Here is a 14,677-nt window from a genome sequence, read left to right on the forward strand (position 1 = left end):
GCAGGCTAGAGCAGCAGTAAGAATTATTTCTCTTCCTTTCCACCTTCCAACTCGCGAAAAATCGAAGGAAGATTAAAAAGAAAAGGAACCGGGTATTTGCATTCAGTTCTTTTCATCATCTTCCCTTGCGTCTTTGTCTCTCTTGCTTCACTCCTTTGAAGGTTGGAAGAGTTGAAGAAAAAGAACATTTCATGCTGTTTTAGCATACTAGTCCATGAACAACTGTTTTCCTCGTGTGCGCACGCGTGCGTGCGTGCCTGCGAGCGAGAGTGAGTGAGTGAGTGAGTGAGTGAGTGAGTGAGTGAGTGAGTGAGTGAGTGAGTGAGTGAGTGAGTGAGTGAGTGAGTGAGTGAGTGAGTGAGTGAGTGGGTGGGTGGGTGGGTGGGTGGGTGGGTGGGTGGGTGGGTGGGTGGGTGGGTGAGTGAGTGAGTGAGTGAGTGAGTGAGTGAGTGAGTGAGTGAGTGAGTGAGTGAGTGAGAGTGAGTGAGTGAGTGAGTGTGAGTGAGTGAGTGAGTGAGTGAGTTGTGGAAATATGCGGGACAGCCTTCCACGCCGCACTCCTACTCTGCAGATGCAGCGTTTCCACTTGATAACTGCGAACGGGTTCGTGCTCGAGGGAACGAAGGGAAGGGACGACAAAGCGTGAACACTCACATGCTATTTATTACACTTGCAATTAATAATATACAGAGCGGGCCAGCTAGCTACAGAACATCAACGAGGCATTCCACTGAAATAGAAGGCAACTTAAGAAGGGCTTCTGGCAGCAAATGGGCAGCGAACGTTTGTATCCGCCGACAATATTGGCTGGGTTTTCCCGTGCGCGCCGCATTCTTGGGGCAAAGTCATCCCCGAGCATTTGCTGGGGAAGGTGCCAAGAGCACACATTTGCTGCACTCACTTCACTGCCTGGAACCAGAAGTCCAGCGGCAAGGCATGACGGATCTCCGTGTGCCTGCCACGGACGGTGACGAGAGCATGCGGCTGCGACCGCTCATGCTGCTGGTCGGATCCCGAAGAGACTACCACTGGCTCCACGGAGTTCCGCGTAACCTACGAGGTGGCACTCCCGTCCATGCTTCCGCTTCCCCCATGAGGGAGACTTCCCTCCTCGCCCAGCCGGTGCTGTCCTAACACACAATGATGAAGTTGGTCGGCCGCATCGTAACGGAGGGGGAACAAATTTTCCACAAAGTAAGCAGTTAAAAGCCAGAGAAGAGTGCTGCATATCCTTATAGTCTTCACTTGTCCCACTGCTTGCATCTCCATTGTGCCTACTTGGCCTGCACCAATACTGACCCTGATTTATATGTCTTTGCCCTCGGAGACCCAGAGCACCACAAAGGGGAGTGGGGTACACCACATGTAGCACACAAGCACCAATCAGTTAAGCAATACGAGTTAGCAGGCATCTAATCAGATGATAGCCTTAATAATTAATAACTTTACAAAATGCAGTACTGTCTGGGATTTCAGCTATGCTACGGCCTAACGTTCTGAGCTCAAGAAATAACACGTGCGGAGGTGGTCGCCATTGCTCTAGCCGCCGCAGACCAAGACTCGCAAGTCATCATCACCGACTCGAGAGGGGCCTGCAGAAATAATGAACAGGGGTACATTCCTCTCTTTGCATACCGCGTCCTTCTAAATAGCGACTACCTCGGGGCCTCCGCGTCCTGAACGATCATATGGGCTCCTGCTCACATGGGCCTTTAAGGCAATGAAACGGCAGACGCTGCTGCCCACGCGCTCACTCTCCAGGCAACGCCTTCAGACCCTTCCGAAATGGATTCCGAACCCAATCCAGCCCGAAGTTATCGAGAAATTACTCAATTATACCAATTCAGCTAAGCAATCTATCCTAAGCCCTGTAAGGGCCTTACAAAGGCGGAGGAATGCATACTCCTCCGTCTATACACCAAAACAATGCTGGGCCCGGCAGTTTTAAAGCACTCTGATCCTGCATGTATAGAAAAGTGCCCGCACTGTGTGGAGAAGTCTTTGGACATCTTCCACGTGGTGTGGCCATGCCAATAAACCCCGAACCTTGCCCCAAAACCCAACCCCACCCGAGAGGACTGGGAGGCAGCCTTGCTTGGCTGCTCAGGCCTGGCGAGCCAGAAGGCCCTGGTCGATCGAGCCCGAGCCACGGCGGTCGCCAATGGACTACTGTAATGAGAAGCCCACCTAATGATTGCGAGAGGTGGCCCCTTCCAGGCCACCTCAAACTTCCTCCCTGTACCTTTATAACAAAGTTTTTCAGACAGACAGATGAGGAAGGTGACTCGAGCTGACGCAAGTTCTGGGTGTGCAGGAATCACAAAAACATTTTGTGTAACAAGATGGGGTTCCAACTTTTTAACGGCGGTCGATGCATGATGCCATATACAAAGGTCTTGTTAGAACCATTAGGTTGAGGCAGCAAGCATGATAAATTTTATGAAAGAGACAGTGAAAATACTCGTCCGCATTGTGAAAGATGCACCAGGAGCAAACTTGGTTTCAGGGCAGTTACACTACTGCTAGGATGGTAGTTAGCGGGCATGAAACAGCATGCCCGAAACTGGACTGTTTCTAAATTGGAAATGATTCAATGCTAAAAGTACCTCAAAAGTTCACCCTAGTACTGGCTTGTGGCCGAACATAAACAGAACACTGAGAGCCATGCATTCAAGAATTAAAAAATAAACAGTAAGGCAACAACTCAACATAACTCAGCATTTTCCAAGAGTCCATACACTCTGCACTGCTAGTGACTTGTACAAATTTCGTTCATGGTGCGCTTACCTGCTTATGTTGCTATAATACCTTGCTCCCTTAGCCATTGTTGCGTTTTTCCCTCTGTAACGTCCCCCTAAAACAATGCCTTTGGGCTGTTTGCAGTACCATAATAAAAAATTAATAAAACAAGAGAACACTAAAAAATTGCATAAAAACCGTTTTTAAGGAATCAATCAAAGCAAAACACAGCAATCATTAGCACTCTGAAAAGCACAAGCTTTTGCAGATGTCAGGAGCATAAGTGCATTAGGCAGCGTAGAGAAATTGCACAACAAAAGAACAGCATGCCATACAAAACACGCACACAACCCACGCACAACCCCTGCTTTCTCCTAGAGTGTAATATAGAGATTTGTTTGAAAATTCCAATTTAATTTATGTCTGCACACGTTCCAAACCAAAATTTTCAAATGCGTTAATATGAAAGGCTAGGCGAGTTGGCAAACAATCAAGATGACAAGCGGTGCAAAGGGAAGACAGCTGACTACGGACAGAAGCACAAGGATGGGCACCAGGTGAGTATTAATGAGCTCCAGCTAAACATTAAGAAGTTGACATATGGGTGTACTTGTCTTGCCGCAGTAGTACTTTTCCTTTTCTGCACTATAATTGCCAGAGTCCATCAACTACTCATTTATGATTTAACCCGAGGCCCAATGCAAACCCTAGATGATATAACAGAACAGCATGCAGGTTCCCCATCTTGCTGTTGATGGATTGTGCTCCTGTAAGGGCAGACAGGACAGATGGGAAGAACACTGTGGAGGCAGGGGTTTGTCCAGGAATTGAAATTAGGGGGTTGTCTAAATTTCTGGGGGGGAGGACGCCAACGGTAGAGGAGAAGCGGTAGTAATTCTTGATTTCTTATTTGTGTCAATGTGTCACGCTATGACTATCAACGTTTATGACTCCAACACTCATGACAAAGAAGACAAAAATGCCCCATCATGCGGCAAAAAAAATTTAGCAGATTAAAGGGGTACCTCCAGAAAAACAAAGGGGCGTGTACACCCATACTGAGGAGTGTGCAGGGAAACCACTGGGTGGCGGAGACACTCACAGCATCAGCAGCAGAGCAGCTCAGCAGGGTAGCGCCGGCATATTAGCCACACCAGGGAGCACCCTCACGGGAATCCCATCCAGGCGGTCGGTCGTGCTCTGAAGATGAGAAAGAACCCGAAACACCATCATGCGACCAACTCTACAAAAACCACAATCGCACTTATAAGCAGTCGTATGAATTCCCCCTTCTTGGGCACGCACCATCCATACCAGCCCTGTCGTGTCCCTGCCAATACCTCGCCCCTCTTGCTCCTAAAAATATCCTTGCTCTGTGCTTGTTCACAACGTTGATGTAACCAGCATGCATCGTGTATTCTCACATATTATGCTAGAGAGGTTACTGCCAAAACTTGGCTCCGTATTGAAGAATCACACGAGCTCAACTTATTCCGAGATAGCATGCAAAACTGCACACCAATATGTTCCTACATGCTGCCCTGCTGCCCTGCTCATTCCTTCAGGAATAACAATCGGCATGGTTCAACTGAAATTCAGCTGGCCATTTTCATATTGCTCCATGCTGTACGACAGATATTTCTAAAGTCAGAAGGCTACAATGCTTAGGCAACTACAGACAGAAACTGTACATCAGGATTATTTCCAACCAGAAAGTGAGCACCATTTTTTTTATGTCATCAATAAAAACTTTCACCTCACTCTAAGAACGACCTGGAACAGTTGACTAAAACAGTTAATGAATTGGAATGCAAAATTGAAACACTACCCCCAAGTCAACCTGTGTCAAATGCTAAAAAAAATCTCTAAAAAAAATTCAGGACAAGGTCGATGATCTGGAAAATCGCTCAAGGTGGTCGAACGTGTTGTTTTTTGGCATCAATGATTCCGATCCATCTAGGCTTTGGGAAGATTCAGAGCAGTATATAAGAGAATTTTTACACAGAGAAACTTAGCATTACTGTCACATCCGCTGCCAGAGCTGATCGTCTAGGGCGTCTTTCGATTGACAAGAAACGTCCCATTATTGCCAAATTCTATGATGAGAAAGAAGCCGAATCCATCATTAGTCTTGGCTACAAATTAAAGAACACCAATTTTAGCATATCACGCGACTACTCTGAGGCTGTTCATGATAAGCACCGCAAACTGTGGCACTTTTAGAAAACGATAAAGAAGGAGGGGGACTGCATTCGTCTGTATTTTATTAAACTTTATGTAAACGACAATGTTTATCTCTGGGACTCTACTGGCAATCAGGCTGCGTGTCAACTCAGCCTTCTACTGATTGATAACATTCAAGTCATTATGGTGCTTCCGATCGTGCATCGCCAATCTTGACAGGACTGAAGTGTTTAGATAATATTTACTTCATATACTAACATCAGAAGCGTTACAGCGAAAAGTGATGCCCTCTCCTCACTTATTGACTCCTCTGGAACCTCGTTAATAGCATTAACTGAAATGTGGCCGACCGATTATACCTCAGATGATGACATCCTTTCATGGGAGTCATGTTTTAAATTTTTTCAGAGCGACAGACAGAACAGAAGAGGAGGTGGTGTGCTTAATTCGATCAAGCAAGAGCTTATTTCTGCACCAATTGTTGTGTCTACTTTTCTCAAGTCTGCATTTGTCACCTTGAAATGTACTACTACAAGCAATATTTCTGGTGTGTTGTATCGTCCACCCGACCTGTATGATGGCTTTGCTGATGAATTTTGTCGCTTACTGACCGATGTGTGCACGCATTTTTCATATTTTGTCCTAATTATCGTTGGTGACTTTAATTTCCCAGGTATCAATTGGGAAACACTATCTGTTACTCAATGTGATAAGGATACACATGCTTTCCTACATACTTGTCTAGATTTTCACCTAGCTCAGCTCATTACAAAGCCCCCGTGATCCTCAGGTACCACTGCAAACATTCTCGACTTGATTTTAACCAATAATTCCGATGCTTGTTCTAAAACAATTCACCTTAATGGTCTTTCTGACCATGACATCATTACTGGGTGCATCAATTGCAGAATTATCGAAAGAAAAACTACCACCAAGCTGATCAGGTGTTTTAACAAAGCTAATTTTGACCAGATGAATCATGAATTAACCTCTTTTTCTGGACGGCTCTTGGCTGAATGTTCGTTCCGTTCCATTGCACAGAACTAGACACTGTTTAAAACTACCCTAATTAACCTCAGTATAAAATACATACTGGTTATCACAATCAGATGCAGCAAAAGTGCACCCTGGTTCAACGGGCAGCTGCGAGGAGCTAATAATAAGAAAAAACGTTTTATACGCAGGCGGTTGCTAGCAACCTATTAAACACATGGCAAAAATGCAAAAAAAGCGATAAAAATGATCAAAAAATGCTTAAAGCTACACGTCGCCAGTTTTATAGTGATGTTTTGCCCACCATGCTATCAATAACCCCCAAAGGTTTTGGAGCAAATTAACCCTCATTCGCATCCCGATTCATTTTTGACATGACCAGCTGGACAATGTCCATTCTGCTCAACTCTTTAACAACGCTTTCTCATCTGTTTCTTTGCAGTTCTCAACTCATTTCATGATTATTTTATGCCCACAATAGTCATTAGTGAAGATGGTGTTTTCTTTGTTAACTAATCTTAAAGTTGCCACAAGCGCAGATCCTCTGGGCTTTAACAACTAAATACTAAAAAACATATCTCAGAGTATTTATCAAGTCTTGTCTACATTTTTTTCTCAGTCTTTATCACCTGGCTCCATTCCTCGCGACTGGCGTGTTGCCAAAGTAATACGTATTTTCAAATCGGGCATCCGCTCTGATCCTCTAAACTATAGACTCTAGACTATAGGCATTGACTTGCTCCTTCTCCAAGGTCCTTGAACACGTCACGCACACTCAGCTCATTCATTACCTCGAAGATCTAACATCATATTTAAATATCAGCATGGTTTTCCCAAGAGATTTTCTTGCCACACTCAGCTCACCAGATTTACTAACGATTTATTTACTTCCTTAGATGACGGAATTCAAATCGATGCTTTGTTTTTCGATTTTTCCAAGGCATTTGATCGGGTTCCCCCCATAGACTACTTCTCAAGCTATCACACCTCAATATTCACCCTCAGGCATTAGCATGGATTAAAGACTCCCTTTCATCTCGTGTTCAGTTCTCATCTGTTAATGGGTCTAACTCTACAATGGCCCATGTCAGATCTGGTGTACCCCAGGGGAGTGTGCTTGGTCCCTTGCTCTTTCTAATATTTATTAATGGCTAACCAAACTGCATTTCTTCCCAAATTAGACTGTATGCTGACAGCTGTGTCGTGTACCGAACCATTACAAATGACTCTGACCAACAAGCTTAACAAACTGACCTTGATTCTATTAACACTTGGTGCCAGTTGTGGCTAATGACCCTAAAACCCTCTAAGACAAAGCTTTTCTCCTTTACTAGAAATTCTTGTCGTGTCCCAACTACACACTCTCTTAATATGACATAACAGTTGAGACAACTTCCACTTACAAGTATCTAGGAGTTTACCTTCAGTCAGACTTAACCTGGAACTATTATATCAACTTGATTCTAGCCGCTGCTAACCATTCTTTTGGCCTCTTAAAACGTAACCTTCAACATGCTCCAGCGCACATGCATAAACTTGCTTAATTAAATTAATTCAACCTAAAATTCAGTATGCTTCAGCCATATGGGACCCGGATCAAGCCTACATCAAAGATAACATCGAATCCCTGCAAAACAGTGCTGCTCGTTTCATTTATTCCGACTACTCATGTTTTACTAGTGTCACGGCGTTAAAAGCTCGTGCTGGATTTGACAACCTTTCCCATCAATACAAACTGGCCTGCTTAACTCTTTTCACTCTCAGCAGTGTTTCCATGCCGTGACCATCCTTTCAAGATCAAATGCATCGCATGCTACACTTCAACTTTTGCGAAATCATTCACACCCAAAACCATTATTGATTAGAACCAGCTGCCTTCCACAATCGCAACTAAACGAATATGACATCATTTCATGAACTTTTAAAAAATCAAAGCAATGTGTGGTTTTCTTCTAGTTTTGTTCTGCTCACCGTAATGTGTTTGAGTTTCGTCTTTTTATTCTGTTGATTACGTAGTTTATTTTTCGCATTATGTACATTTTGCATTTTGTTGTTCCGCCACATATGGATACTTGTTGACTATTCAGTTATTGTGCTTTTCTTGATTTGTTTTTTGTTCAGTTCCTCATGTTAGATGTTCCTTCTCTTATCTTCATGTTGGAACTCTTACTACCCCCCTATGTAATACCCTTGTGATGAGGGCCATTAGGGGTTTCTTGAAGTAAATAAATGCACAAAAAATAAATATCCACCACAGCCTGATGCATTACAGAGTTTGTATGACCAGACGGAATATTGCACATAGGCACTAGTCCAACTTTAAAATAGGTATTCAACATCCCATTAGGCACACAAAGGCAGGGTTTAGATAACAAATACTTGGCATAAAGAGTACTGTTGCAAAACATTGCTCAAGTCTGAGCTCATGTGAAAGATGTTCTCCTCCTCCTTCTTCCTAGGACTGTCTGTGGCCCATGGTGTAAGAATAACATACTGAGGTGTTGACACTCTCCCCCCGCTGCGCACGATAGCGCCACCCGCTCGCGGCCACAATAAGTTCGGGGGTGGAGGAGGGTTGCCATGGAAACCGGTCGCTAACTTAGAGGGCGCTGCGAAAGGCGGGCCCACGCTGGGCGGCTTGGTTCGGCGTGGCGCGGCACTGCGCACGTGTTTTTGGCACATTTCGGAGTGTGCGGCTGCACTGCTGTGCTGTTTTTAACAAGTTCTTTTATTTTGCAATAGGACCTTGTGTTTGGCTACCGTCAGCAGAGTAGCTCACAGCAAGCGAGTGCTGTGCTGAGTGCTGCGCAATGGGAAGAAAGTGCTTCGTGCCGAACTGCAATTCGGGCCACCGCACTTGTGCGGAGCGTGTGCCATTATTCAAAGCTCCGTCCGACAATGTTCGTTTGGAGAAGTGGTGCCGTGCGATTCCTAGTGTAGGGCGGACGGTAATGCCCCCGACCATGTCTGCGCTAAGCATTTTGCAGGGGACGCGATATCCCGGGCATATTACGCAGAGTTCGATGGAAGAATGCTACTTGATGTGGAAAAGAGGCCCGCGCTTTCCAGAGATGGAGTTCCAACCTTATTTCCAAACTGTCCCAAATATCTCACGCGGCCAGAGAGACACAGAAAGCCACCTCGTAAGAGGAAACCTCCTGCGCAAGCATCCAAGCGATGTCAGCCGAAAGTCGACGGCAACGGTGCTATGCAGCCACTCCAAGCTTCCTTGCCTGCTGTGATGCCTGCAGATCCAGAAACAGCCTTGGAGCCAGTGGTCAAGCGACAGCCTCTTGACTCGGACTCTGCCACTCTGATGCCATGTCTAGCAGTAATTGATGGTGCTTCAACAAATATACCGCCTCGCCATTTAGCCTACAGTGGAAAGGAGCTTATTGAAAATTATGCCCATTCTATGATAATTTGCATTGGAATAAAAATTCCATTTTCTGAAGCTTTTGTGCAGGGTTATGGTCCATGATCCGACGCGGCCTTTCATCCCGTCTGATACATTTCCGGCGTGAGAAAGTTTTTACCTAAAACTTGAGTCGTAAATAGCCGCGCTATGTTAGTGAACTGCATCTTGAAAATTAGCCCACTCAGTGAAAGAATGTTTGAACGATTTTCATATAGAGTGAAGAAGCAACGATAAGCATGAAGCAATAACTTTCCGGTGCAATGATTTTCTGCCCTTGTGAGCGGAAAAGGGCACGAGGACCCCCGCTTATATTTATTATGCTTAGATCTATGTTTAGATCGAATGAAAAATGAATTGAGCGAGGAAACGGAACCTAAATGAGCTTCGAGTGCTGCTCGACCGAGTCCATATTAACTGCTTTACACAACATAACTTCATGCAAACAAAATTTTAAGACTGCCACACTACTGATTTCAAATTCAAGCAACGAATTTCCTTTGCGTTTTGAGTTCAATTCATGCCACCGAAGCGAAAATAAAGCTTGGGCAACAGAATCTGAAGGCGCCAGAACCGCTCAACTGGGCCCGCTGACATTGGCGCCATCTGTCGGCTTGCAGCCGAACTGCAAGGTGCGCTCCGCCGCGGCCGAACATAATCGGGACGCTCCAGCGGGCGCAGTGTTAACACCTCAGTATTCTTGCACCGTGCTGTGGCCACACTTTCAATGCCTGCCAGCAGTGCAAGTGCTGAACAGAACAGCTCTTTCCTCCCACGGCGGAAGTCTACTTCCACAGGATTTCTGGTGCAAAAAAACCTCAAAGATTTCAAGGAGTGTATGCATTAACGGCCAATACCTGAACAAGACATTTATTATGCCCACTTGTTGTAACCAACAAACCGCTGCCGACACAATGGGGGCACAGAAGAAATGCTTGAAGCAACCCACTCCAATGTCCCAACATGCAATGTCAGAAGAGCTACTATCGGGGCTAGTTGGTATTTCATCGTAAGGTTTTGGAAAGCGCTAACTGGCATGGAACGGACGGACGGATAAACACACAGAGACAGATACACAACAAAGTGCTACTAACAGCCATTCATTTTTCGGAAGAGACATGATTATAAAAACACACCACAACATCACACCATTCGCAACACGATGTACAGTAGCCCTAGATCCGCACCTACATGTGAAGGCGTGGATCTAGGGCTACTGCACATCTTGTTGCGAATGGGTTGACGTTGTGGTGTGTTTTTACACTCATGTCTCTTCCGAAAAATGAATGGTTGCTAGTAGTGCTTTATCGTGTGCATGTCCGTTTTGCTACAGTTAGCGCTTTCAAAACCTTACAATGCAACCTCAGATGGCTCTGAACTATGCAGACATGTCACATGACTGCATCAACTTTCTGATTTTATTGGAAGCCACATTCCCTTCGATAAATTTTTGGTTGCAAAAGGATTAACAATTAACCACCTGCAACACAATGGTGCTGTCACGTGCGATTGCCACACAGTGACAAAATGCAACAGGATGGCCCTTCAATGCAAGAAGTATAAAGGCCGTCACTTTGTCTGAAAGAATAACTCTGACACGGTGTACATAATACAACGCTAGAGGGCATAGCACATTTCACCTTGGACAATAGCAGGGACAACAATAAACTTGTAAAATATCAGTAATCCACTAAAACACTAAACAACAGCATTTAATTACAATGTTTCAAAGGCTTAACGTCAAACAGCAGTGCTATTTAAAAGCTGCAATGCAAGATTTCCATAACTCCAGAGACCTGTTGGAAGTCAGTGCAATATAAGAAACATGCCAGGATGTACATGTTTCTAGAGAGAAAGAACACATTGTGACATATTAGCCACTACAAGAAGCTGAGGTAATTACAAATAACGAAGTGGAAACACAATGAAATAGTTTAGAAACAACAAGCTACTATTTAACATTAAGAAAACTAAGTTAATAGTTTTGGCCTCTAACAGAAAACAGGGCCCTAAAACATGTGCACTAGAGGCCAGAGAAATACCCGTTAAAGTAGATACTTACAAATATTTAGGAATAACCTTAGATGAATCTCGTAATTGGACTCCTTACATAGAAACACTGTGCAAGAAATTAACCTTAACCTGTACCCCATTAATTAAAGCAAGAAAGCATTTTAGCATTGATACATTGCATGTGACCTATTTCAGTATATTTTATTGTCACCTAACATACTGCATCCAGTCATGGGGCATTATTTATGCCTTGTACCTCATACTGCTCATTACTCCCCAGAAAAAACATAAATCATATCAGTAAATCATAACCTCGACATGGTCAGTGACCTTCAGCTTCATCGGGGCATTATTTATGCCTTGTACCTCATACTGCTGATTACTCCCCAGAAAAAAACATAAATCATAACAGTAAATCATTACCTCGACATGGTCAGTGACCTTCACTTTCATCCCCAGGATTTAGAATAATAGCATTGGTGCATTGGCATGCCTCTTCAGAACCATTCTACAGAGATCTTAACATCATGCACTTACATTTAATTCGTGATTACAAGACTGCAGAACAACGGCCTGAGGGGCGAGTTGGTGCATGATGAAATGAACGGCTGCGCAAATCAGGACACAGACAAGAAAGAGACACCACATGCGCACCACTACAAGACTGCACTTTCAAACAACAGCATTTTAAAAGCAAATACACCTTATAATTGTTCGATCTTACTGCTACCTTCAAGTAACACTATATATATGCCAACAACAGCAATCTTATTCTATCTATTACATACAACATATACAGGCATTGAACACTACAATTTGTCAGTGCTAAAGTGTGGAATATCACTCCATCCAGCATTTAACACCTGCTCTTAAACGACCCTTATCAGAAAAGTACACCTCACCCTACTAGTGAAATGTTCTTATGCTGTAGCCATTATCAACTTCATAGAACTAATACATTTGTGTAATGAATTCGCAACTAGCGATTGTAAGGGTCCAGTTGCTTATATCAACGTGAACTTTGGGCATCTTGTCTATGCAAGAATAAAGAAAAAAAAAAGGTTTCAAAATGAAGGGCAGAGATTTCTGATACCAATCGTGAGTAACTAAGAAGCCAACCTTCCCGTGAACACTGCTTTGCAAAGAGAGTTTTCCATCTATATATCAGTGAACCAAGGGGCTATGGTGTTGTATGCTGGCAAAGATGACTGGTGCAATTCCCCTGCTCCAGTGCCCTTCCAGCTAAGTTTTTTTTACAATAAAAACAGAACTTGGCACAAGAAGGCCTAGCACAGTAGAAAACATTCAGAAAGTGGTGCAGATAATTTTTAAGAAGCCAACTGTGAGCAACTTACAAAAATGTGATTGGAATCAAAATTACGCTTCAGGCCACGAAATTCCAAAGGCACACAGACTGCAAAACAGCACGCTTATTTCTTTCACCAGTGTAAGCCATCTTTCGCTGCTGCCCTCAAGAAACTCCTGCGCAGAATCCCAGAGAGCTACACCAGTAGCATGCTGACGGCGGCAGCAAATATCGCTGTCTTTCTGAAGTGCCTGAGCCGAATTGGAAGCTGACACTTGGCACAATGTGTGCTGTGTGTGCTGCAGGTCTCTTCATGATGACTAAGTAGGCGCAAATGTTACGAACACAAGGAAATGTTACTGCCAACTTATTCATCAGGAACACAACTAGCCCAACTTTCCATTCTGTTGAACTGCAAATCTCTGCCCCAAGTTGGCAGGCACCTGTCCATAACAGCGTGGAATTTCAAGCACGGCCCTAGCAAGGCCAGTTGTCATTCCATCTGATGGAAGCAGCTGCAGGCGTCACAATGCACCTGGCGAAATAGCGTGCTCACTGGGAATGCTTTGTGGAAGTTTACATGCCTGCAACACGGTGACAACATTAATTGAAACATCATGTCACTTTATTTTTTTAAAGAGCTCGCTTAGGGTGGCATGTGATAGCAAAAAATAAAAACCACCATTTCAATGCCATATAACTATACCATTAACCAGATATAATTCAAGCATTCCAATCAACTAAAATATCTCGGCATCACAATAACTGATAATCTGAACTGGAAGAAGTATATTGAACATATTTGTGGATCCATTCACCGCAAGCTTGGTTTCTTAAAGGTTAAAGAGAAAGCAAAGAAATTCCACTTGTAATGCCAAACCAACAGCATATTGTACAGCATAGTGTCACAAAATGGTGACTTCAGACAGCGAGAATGGCTTCCAAATGAAACTCTTTATTTGGGCTGACTTGTGCCCGCAAAAAACTGAATGACTCAGCGGCGGAGTAGCATCAGACGTGGTCGGCGGTCGTCAAACAGAATGCCTACTGCTCTCGGCCATGTTCAATTTAAAGCTGAACGCGAAATTTCGAGATGCAGTGTGCAAAGTTACTACAACATTCTGGAACAACAGAGAATTGGCTCCGCCTGGATAAATCTGGTCGTGTCTTGCATCACGAACAAAGCGATAAAGGCACGTTGCCAGCAGCTTTGAAGAATGAACAAACACTACAAAGATTCCCAGCATAATAAAATAATTATTAACCCTACGTTAGAATGTGCACAAAGTGTCAGGGACCCTCACAGTCAAACTCAGGTTAATAACAGGCTTTTGCAAGGTGGGCAGTCATCACTTCCCAGACATTACAAGAAAGCTGTTTCGAACTTCTGCCGAAAAGTTTCAGCTGATTGGCATCCTCTGAACACTTGGGCATCAAGACGGCTCCGTTCAACAATGTCTCAAATGAGACAAAAATTTTATGTTCTAAACTCTTGATGTGTAAAGCTGAATGGCATGAAGATGATTTGTACAGACTCAGACTTGTTAAGGAGGCCTTAAATACATTTTCGGATACAGCTTTTATGAAGCTTATAAAGGAATTTTAGGCATGCTCTATAATTAGAAAGGGTCGAGAGGTTAGCTGCCAGGTTTATTTTTTTCACGTTATGAAAGAACACAATCGATGACTGAGCTGCTCAGCAAGGCCGGCCTACAGCCTTTGCCCATACAAAGACAAACAGCATGCCTAAAATTCCTTTATAAGCTTCATAAAAGCTGCATCCAAAAATATTTTTAAGGCCTCCTTGACAAGTCTGAGTCTGTACAAATCATCCTCATGCCATTCAGCTTTACACATCAAGAGTTTACAACATAAAATTTTTATGTCTCATTTGAGACATTGTTGAATGGAGCCGTCTTGATGCCCAAGTGTTCACAGGATGCCAATCAGCCGAAACTTTTCAGCAGAAGTTCGAAACAGCTTTCTTGTAATGTCTGAGAAACGATGACAGCCCACCTTGCAAAAGC

At 43.9% G+C, this 14,677-nt stretch overlaps 1 protein-coding gene across 1 annotated transcript in view; it reads right to left on the minus strand.

The window, feature by feature from the left end:
* norpA (no receptor potential A) overlaps positions 1-14,677 on the minus strand; it is a 151,063-nt gene that overhangs the window by 122,926 nt on the left and 13,460 nt on the right. Inside the window, exon 2 of the mRNA XM_077664649.1 lies at positions 3,842-3,939. The gene's annotated coding sequence lies outside the window, so the exon portion shown is untranslated. The remainder of the gene's footprint in view (positions 1-3,841; positions 3,940-14,677) is intronic.

This window comes from Amblyomma americanum, chromosome 5, assembly GCF_052857255.1.
Source record: "Amblyomma americanum isolate KBUSLIRL-KWMA chromosome 5, ASM5285725v1, whole genome shotgun sequence".
In the NCBI taxonomy this organism is placed as follows: Eukaryota; Metazoa; Arthropoda; class Arachnida; order Ixodida; family Ixodidae; genus Amblyomma; species Amblyomma americanum.